Source organism: Pseudonaja textilis, chromosome Z, assembly GCF_049901715.1.
Source record: "Pseudonaja textilis isolate UNSWEBS1 chromosome Z, rPseTex1.2, whole genome shotgun sequence".
NCBI classification, from domain to species: domain Eukaryota; kingdom Metazoa; phylum Chordata; class Lepidosauria; order Squamata; family Elapidae; genus Pseudonaja; species Pseudonaja textilis.
The window spans coordinates 57,509,976-57,518,982 of NC_142008.1; the positions used below are offsets into that span (position 1 = coordinate 57,509,976).

Genomic DNA, 9,007 nt, shown 5'->3' on the forward strand with positions numbered 1-9,007 from the left:
TGTTTCTTATCTGCTTGTGCTTTATAGGCAGCCTTGGCTTCATCCAAGGCTTTGCAGACCACCAGCCAAATGGATGAAGTGAGCCTGCTTTGAGAAAAGGTCTGTGGCAACCCAGATCATTGTGTTCTGGTCACCACCTGGTGGGCTGCAGTCCACTGGTGGTCTGTGAGAAAATTTTGGTGGTCCTGGGAAAGAAGGCGGAGCCTCCTCGCTGATGGACCATAGATCGTGACTCTCTGAGGCTATGGTCTGTGCTCTTTCGTTGGAGAGCCCTGGTCATTATGATTAGGGGCTGAAGCTGCCTTGGAGGGATGGTGGAGTAAGGGGAAGCCGCAAGCCAGGTTGAGAGGAGCCGCATCTCCCCCCCTGGGCTTGGTCTTTTTCCCCCCTGAAGATAACTATAGCGGTGGTTTAAAATGGCCACCCCAAAGAGGAGGACTCAGCTCGACTAAGATTTGTGCAGGAGGGAAGAAAGAGGTGGATAACATCTGAACCGGGACAACTGGGCAATACAACTAAACAAAAGTACCCTGGGATTAGGGTAACATGGAATTTTTAAGAAAAGTGAGTGGTGAAATTACAAAGGGACAGGGAAAAAAATAAAATATTTTTGACAGCTAAGCAGGGCTTCGAACCGGGAAAGGAAGAAGCCGGAACTAAAGATTTAACTAAATTGGACTAAAATATTTTGGCAATAAACAGGAATAAAATAAAGCTGGACTTAAGATTGTCAAAAAATAATAATAATAAAGTTTACAAATTGGAGACTGGACTGTGCTGGAATATTGAGGTTGGAAAAACCCTAAATAAAAAAAATAGGGGAAAAGGTGTATAATGTATAATTTGTATAATGGAGAGTGCCACCTTTTGACAAAAACTTGAGCTCAAACAAAAGGGAAAGCATCCTGTTTCTGAATGAACTTGTGTGGATATAACATTAAAGAAATATTGAAACAAAATAAGAATCTTAGAAAGGGAAAGCAGAACCGGAATAAAGAAAAAAGCAAGGAAAGACTGACTGTGGGATTGATTGATGTTTTTGGTATAGACCCTGGGCTGGAATAATTGAGAACTTTAGAAAACTGAAAGAAGAAAGAAGGAAAGTAAAAGTAGTTTTTTTTTTGTGGACTTTAATGATCATAAAATATAAGTGTGTGTAATGATGATATCTCTTCGGGAATTAAAAATGGAACTTAAAAATATGAGAGAATTATTACAGGAAAGAGGTGAATCACTTTGCTCTATGTTAGAAAAAATGGAAATGGTGATTGAAGAACAAGAAGAAAGAGCTTCAGAGGAGGAGGAGTCGATTCAAGGAGAAGACATTTTAAATAGACAATTAACACAAAGAACACTACAAAGAAGTGGGGAAAGAAGGAAGGTTAAAAAGTTGAGATTTAAGAAGGCAATCAAAAGGGGGAATACCTGTGAAGTCGGGAAAGGCAGAAAGTCCCAGCAGAAAAGGGGAAAGGAAGATATTAAAAAAGAGAGGGATATAAACTGGAATGAGAAAAGATATGGGGAAAAGAGGGGGAGGAGAAGCAGTAAGAAACAGGTACATGAAATGGGCGTTGGTGCTTACCTGATACGCCCTTTCTCGTCGAGCTGCGTAGAGCATCCAGAGTGGGAGGTGCTCCAGTCTCTGCACTCACAGGCTGAGCTTTAATTGAGGAACGCTCCTCCCTGTCCATGTGACTCCCTCGGAGCGTTCCCCAGTTTTACGAAGACGAGCAGACAAACACTATCATCTCATCCTGACCATTGTAAAACATTAATCTCTGACTCCTTGATTCATTGGCCGAAACAGGATTCCCCACCAGACGGCTAAATTAGGGTGGGGCTGGATGCTCTACGCAGCTCGACGAGAAAGGGCGTATCAGGTAAGCACCAATGCCCATTCTCCATCGAGCTGCTCCGAGCATCCAGAGTGGGACATACCAAAGCGTGGCTTGTCCTATGGGAGGGACTTCGTCTGGGTCGGAATCTCCTCTGGTTTCTAAACAACTTGTTGTAGGGCTCAACTGACAGAGGACACTTCGACTGAAGCAAACTATCAATCTTGTAAAGAGGAATGAAAAGTTGACAGGGACGACCAGATGGCCGCTCGACAGGTGTCATTGATCAATGTCTGAGTTGCCCAAACTGCTAAGGTAGCCGCACTCCTTGTGGAATGTGCGGTTATTCCTCTGGGAACAGGAGTGTTTGAACCAAGTCGGCCTTGGAGAGTGTAGCTCTAATCCAACGGCCTACAGTCGACGGGGATACTTTGATACCCAGTGTCTTAGGTTGAAACGAACAGCATAATGATTCCGACCACCTGAAAGGCTGAGTGCAGCTGATATAATACGAAGCACACGCCTGACAATGAAGAATGCCAGTGTCTTTCCCTCTCTCTCGAGAGAGACTGGGACAACCTTTAGGAAGGAAAAAGTTCCTGCGATCCGTGAAGGGCTGAGTTAACCTTGGGCAACGAAGGAAGGGTCTGGTCGTAGGACCACCCGATCAGCGTGAAAAACGGCGAGATCCTTCTGGCGGATAGAGCTGCGATTTCAGATGTCCGACGAGCAGATGAGACTGCCACTAGAAACACTAGTTTGAACGTTAGTCATTGAAGTGATGTCTCCCTTAAGGGCTCGAAGGGAGGATTAGCAGTAACAGGAGAACCCAATTAAGATCCCAAGTTGGGTATCGGTGTACCAATGGAGGATGCCAGCTGGCAGTTCCTCTAAGGAATGCTCGGATGCGAGGGTGGTGGAAGCGAGCCAATATTGCCACAGGAGATGACAGTTGATAAGGTTGCAACATGTCGTCTCAAAGAATTAGGGGCTAGCCCTTTATCCAGTTCGCCTTGCATGAAGGCTAATATTTGTGCAATAGATGGAGAGAGTGGATCACTATGTGATTGCGGCATCATCTACCAAGAAAAATGTCCCATGTGGCATTATATATACGTACGGGTGGTTGAGGACCAAGTTGCTGTCAGAATGGTATAGATGGCCTGGTTGGCAGGCCCTTCTTTCCTTAAACGGTCCTGCTCAACCTTCCGATGGCCAGATGAGGCCCCTGCGGGTTCGGATGGGGTCCCTGAGATAACGAGACTCTGCCCAGTGGGATTCTCCAGGGAAGGGCCACTGACGGGGTGCGAAAGTCTGTGTACCACAGTCTCCTGGGCCAGTGTGGGGTAGCCGAGAGAGTTCCGCCCTCTCGCGAATCAGCCTTAAGATCACCCTGGGGATCAACGGAAGTGGGGGAATGCGTAAGCAGCCTTGAGGGCCAGGGACAACATAAGGCGGTGTGGTTCTCCACCCCCAAAGCGGGGTACCTCGAGAAAGGTCTCGTGAGCTGGGCATTGAACATGATACAAATGGCACCACTAGTGGTTGGTCTGATATTGCTGAGGCTTCCCTGAACAGGGAGAGGAGCAGGCGCCACTTTGACTGGTCTATAGTGGTCCTGCTCAGCCAGTCTGCCTGAATGTTTGAGGCCCCCAATGTAAGCTGCCCTGGTGGAAGGAGGTTGGTCTCTGCCCAGCGACAGAGACACTTAGCCTCCCTCATGAGCCAAATGGGTGTGTGTCCCCCTGTCTGATGACGTGCGCCTGTCAGAATGAAGATGTGGCGTCCGTGTACCTGGGGGAGGAAGCTGCGTAGGGCCAGGTATACAGCGTGAAGCTCCAGCCAATTTATGCTGCACCGTAGCTTGGCTGCTGACCATGTGCCCTGAGCTGAGAACGAGTGGAGGTAACTCCCTATCCGGAAGGCTGGCGTCTGTGGCGAGGGAGATTCCCTGAAGTAATGCTCTCTGTCGATGGCAGGTCTGGTCCACCAGAGGAGGGACACGAGGACCTCTGAAGTGCCTTCGCCAGGAGTTTGGGTTGCTACCTCTCGATCGCTGCTTGGAGGCGGAACCACTGAAGGATCTGGGATGCAGACAGTCCCAAGGAAAATGAAATGCATGAAACCAATCCATGGAATACATGAAGCCAAGCAATTTACTAAGTCCAGTAATGCTACCTTTATTGTGCCCGCCTGATCTCCTGGACCGATTTCTGGATGCTATTCAGTGGATGGAGATAACCGGCTTTTGCCAATAAACAGGACCCATGCATCTGGAGAGCGGGAGGGTGACAACGTAAGGCGTTGTGGGGTTCTGGTGTCCCTTTCTGCTTGGAGTTTGGAAGGGGACAGGATAAGAGTGTCATCCAGAAATAGCGACATGCGGATGGGGAAGACTCTAAGGAGAGCCATCAGAGCCACGAGGCTCTTGATGAAGGTTCTCGGGGCCGAGGTCAAGCCAAGGGAAGGGTCCCGTATAGAAAGTGTTGACTGTGGTAGCGAATCGGAGAATATTGAAACAGGAGGGTCAAATAATGATATGTAGGTATGCCTCAGAGGAGTCAATGGAAGTGAGCCGATCTCCTTTCCTGGTACCCTGACGAATAGGTTGTAGCGAGTGCATCCTAAATTTATGCCGGAGAATGAACCGGTTGATCCTTTTCAAATAAAAAATGGGCCTCTACCTTCCGGAGTGTTTAAGGGGTGGGACGGGCACGTAGGCCTGATTCAATAAGATGCTGGATAGCGGCATCTACTAGTCCACGTTTAGTATCTTTCCTGCGATCTTGGGAGAGGGGGTATCCTGAAATGCTTGGGGAGATTGAAATTCAGGAGAAAAAAAGGCCGAATTGATAGTGTCCCTAACCCAGGCATCCTCGGCAAGGAGTTTGAGGCATCCGCCCATGGGATGAGGAGTGAGGGACTTATCTGGGGTGCCGGGAGGTTTACTGCCTGTGCCCCGAAGGGGTTTCTTGGAGCTGGAACCGGGAGTCGGTTCGATCCTGGAGTTGGGCCCGCGGGAGGCAGGGCTTCTCTGAAACCTGGGAGAGAAAGCTGTCTGATAGGATGTTCGAAGGGGTCCCCTCCGAAAGGGCTGGGATACTCTGCCTTCAGGTCTGGGAAAGAGAGACGTAAGAAATTTATTTATTTATTTTATTTAATATATCAGTTTTCCATTAATAAGGTCCAAGGGCTGGATCGGAGAGATTGCCCCCTGAGATGGGAGCAGAGGCCAATTTAACTTGTTTTCTTTTGAATTATTATTTTTTATATATATGTCTGCTTGCCAACGTTGAAGCCAAGATCGACGCCGGCTGTGACCTGGGATGAAATAGCCCTGGTGGAAACTTAACGGCATGGAGTAGCGACGGCTGAGAAATCTGCTGCTGCCATAAGCTTGGCAATGTCCTGGTGTGGCCTAGTACTGGATGGGGGGACCTGCTGCTTTGATTGATGGAGCCTTCTAATGGAGGACCGTGTAAAGAAGGAAGCAGCGGTGGCTGCTCAAGTGGGCCAAGCATTAGATTGATGCTGCGTCCGGCAAAACGCCTAATTTGGCCCAATTGTCCTCTGGCTTTAAGGCTTCCAGAGCATCACTTGGGATAGGGGAGGTCCAACCCCTATGGACCCGTCAACATTGGGAGTCTCTACAGGGTGGAAACTCTGCATCGAGATTAAAAATCTCCTATCCCGATTGGAGGGGCGGAGGCGCCCCTGCAGAAGCCAATTGTTTTGCTACCAGGTTAGAAGAATGGGTGGAGTAGGAATCACTTCAGCCTCCACAACCGTGTAGTCTGAAAATGGACTTCTGGATTACCAGAGGTTGCTGGGGCAATAAGAGGGTTGTGACCCCAGACCAGAATATCTTTGCCTTAAACAAAAAGGGCTTGAACAGGTGGGGTTTGAACAAACCCATGAATGTGGGCTGGGAGGGGTAATACCCACATCCTCCGATATTCCTAATTCCATTGGGTCCACCTCTGAAAAGGTTCAGAGTAGTGTAAGGACCCCATATTAACCTTTTCCACTTGCCTGAGTGACCCAGGCCTGCTTCCTCTTCCTCCGCCTTCTCCCCTTCAGGGGGCTGATATACCCCTAGGGAGTATCTGACCTCAGTGAGGTTTCGGTCTGGGGAAAGCTCTGCCAGAAACAGCTTCGATATTAGGAACCATTGATGGTAGACCTGGTCTGGTCATCTGCTGGAGACCTTCTGCGGTACCTTGGCAGGTAGCCAGCTGCATCCATTCTCCGATCCTGTCTGGAACCGGGTCTGCAGATGGTTCATCATGCTGTAGGCCATTGGCTGACGGATTAAAGGTAGCCCTGGATGTCCGGGTGGCTGGTGACAGCGGATGGACGGCTCTGGGTGAGGAGAAAACCTGGCCTGGAGAAGAAGGAAGTACTTGGATTATGGAGCTTGAGCCCCTTGAATGTTCATCAAATTCCTTCTCAATAAAAAAGGAAGGAGCCTTGGAGGTCATCTAGTCCAACCCCCTGCTGCAGCAGGGGAACCCATTATTCTCAATATTAGCCTCTACCTAGGATTGAACTCACGAACCTCCTGATTGTCAGGTGAGAGCTCCACCTCTACGCCACCGCTTGGACGCGGTGTTTTAACGCCTCTCTCTGAGAGACTTAGGTGTTCCCTTGGCCTGCCTGCGCAAATGGTGTGCCTTTGATTTGGCCTTCAAGGAAGGCCCTCTGGGGTTGTCCTCTGCCATAATAAAGAGCGAAAGTAATGTATGATAGTAACCAAAGAAGGCGGTTGGCTCACCTAGGAGTTCGACCTACAACAAGGCCGGATGTCTCACAGTTGGTCCACGTCCCGCTTTTGGAAATTTTTTTTGTCCTTACTAATATTATTATTAGTAGTAGTATTAGTATTAGTATTATTTATATCTGAATATATGATTTCTATTTATTTATTCATTTTTATTATTATTATTATTATTATTATTATTATTATTATTATTATTACTATTATTATTAAATAAAAACAATAAAAAAGGAAATGGGAATATGAACAATTAAGGACTAGAGTACCGGAGTACTATAGTATTTAATTCCAGATGGACAGAAAACACACTAAATAAATTAGAGAAAGCAGTCAAATTAGCCAAATGAACGCTGAGGCCAAAAGAAAATAAAAGAGAAGGGTGGGCCTCATGCAGTTGCCTCCCAGCCAAAATGGGAGGTATTGGTACTCGCATTACTTTCGCCTCTGAGCCGGCTGCGGGATAGCCAACAAGTTACAATAACAGGCAATAGGGCTAGGAGCCACAATGCCTAATTGATCAAAGGGGCACCAAACAGGCCTCCGGTCCTGCTTTGGGCCTCAGAACAGTCACCGCAGCGAATTAGTTTAAAGAAAATGGCGGCCACCATGAGGCAATGCTCAAATGGCGGCCGATGGCCGGCGCCAAGGCTCAGGGATGGGAGTTTGCCTCCTCAGGAAAAAAAAAAGCAGCTTAAAACGCAGCGGAACGAGGGGCAGAGAGGAGGAATCATTCTCCTTTACATAAGGCATGTCTGTGGGGAAAGGAGCAACAGCGCGCCAAGAAACACGTTATAAGGAAGCTGCTGCTTGCGAGCAGCACGGCTTCAAGGCAATGGCAGGTAGAAGGAGGATGGGGGCGCGAAGGTGCTGTTCTTCCCCTGCTTTCTATCCTCCGAGGGGCGAGAAAACGCTCCTCTTACAATGAGCAACAACCCAGTTGTGCAGGGGCCAAGGACTAAAGGGAAAATTCAAACCTGAACACAATTTGCTAGATTCTGAATCGCCAAGGAAGTCTGCTAAAAGCTGCCTGTCCTCATGGTAGGCTGAGCTGAAAACTGGGGAACGCTCCGAGGAGTCACATGGACAGGGAGGAGCTGCTCCTCAATTAAAGCTCAGCCTGTGAGTGCAGAGACTGGAGCACCTCCCACTCTGGATGCTCGGAGCAGCTCGATGGAGAATAAAGAAATACGGAAATAGTAAAATGTTGAAAAGAAATTGTTTTTCAGAGATAATGGTTGATGAATTAAAAAGGGATTCTGCAGGGTGACAAGGGGGTAATAAGAATATTTCTGCAATTAAAAATATTTAGAAAATAGGTAATATAGATACTGATAACTCTTATTAAAAATTAAGGGGGGGAATATGCTGCATGGAATCCAAATGAAAAGATGTAATGATTATTATTGTAACTTCTTAAAAATAATGGTTTATTGGGAATCAAGATGAGGGAATAAAGGTATATTTAACATTGAGGTATCACACTCAAAGCAGTAAAAAGGGGGGAAACCTATACTTCTTTTTTTTTTCTTTAGTGTTAAAATTTGTATTAATCTAGAATTTATAAAAAGAATGTGTAATGGAAAAGGAATATGACAGACTAAAGAACCAACTAAATTAATAAGTTAATATAGACTATTAAAAGCAAGGAAAGACATTGATAACCATTATTATTATTATTATTATTATTATTATTATTAGGCAAAAACATATTGTTTTCTTTATTTTTAAAATAAATATTAAAGGATTATATTTGAAATAATTGAAATGAAACAAAAAGATGTTTCAACTGAGGGTTAGGGTTATGAAAGAGGCTAGGATTAAAGTGTTTGTTTCTCTCCATACTGAAAATTTGGAATGGAAAAGGTAATAATAGAATTAAGTATGCATATATGAATGTATAATTGCTGTCATATTTGTATGTAAAGGTGATGACCTGGAAATATGTTGTCCACTAAAAAGAGATTTTTGTTTTTAATGTGAAAAACTGAGTAAAAATTTTTTTTAAAAAAGAGAAAATTTTGATGGTCCACAGAGAAATGTCCCCCCCAAAGCACCCCCCAAAGCAATTAATCCAGGCTGCATAGGAATACAAGGCTGCACTGCTCACATGGCCCGCCCACCCTCTGGCCCCCACCCTTTGGCCGAAACACAAACCTGCAAAAAGCAGTACAACCCTCGCTGGCCAGGTTGAGATAATGGTGCTCTTGCAGCAAGAGGGGTGCGGCAGCACAGGTAGGCTGAAGCGGCAATCGAGATGGCCGGAAGGTGCAGGAGCACCACACTACTTGCATTTGCGCAGCACTCCCACATCTTCCAGCTTGCCTCTCCTGGCCTGGGCTCTTCCTCAATGGCCGCAGGATGGTGGGACGGCCTGGGGGTGAAAATACCAGCTGGT

General features: G+C 46.6%; 1 protein-coding gene across 1 annotated transcript in view; it reads right to left on the bottom strand.

Annotated features, from left to right (window-relative positions):
• Nucleotides 1-9,007, bottom strand: part of EXOSC7 (exosome component 7) — a 112,605-nt gene that overhangs the window by 69,686 nt on the left and 33,912 nt on the right. The gene's annotated exons all lie outside the window — the stretch shown is intronic.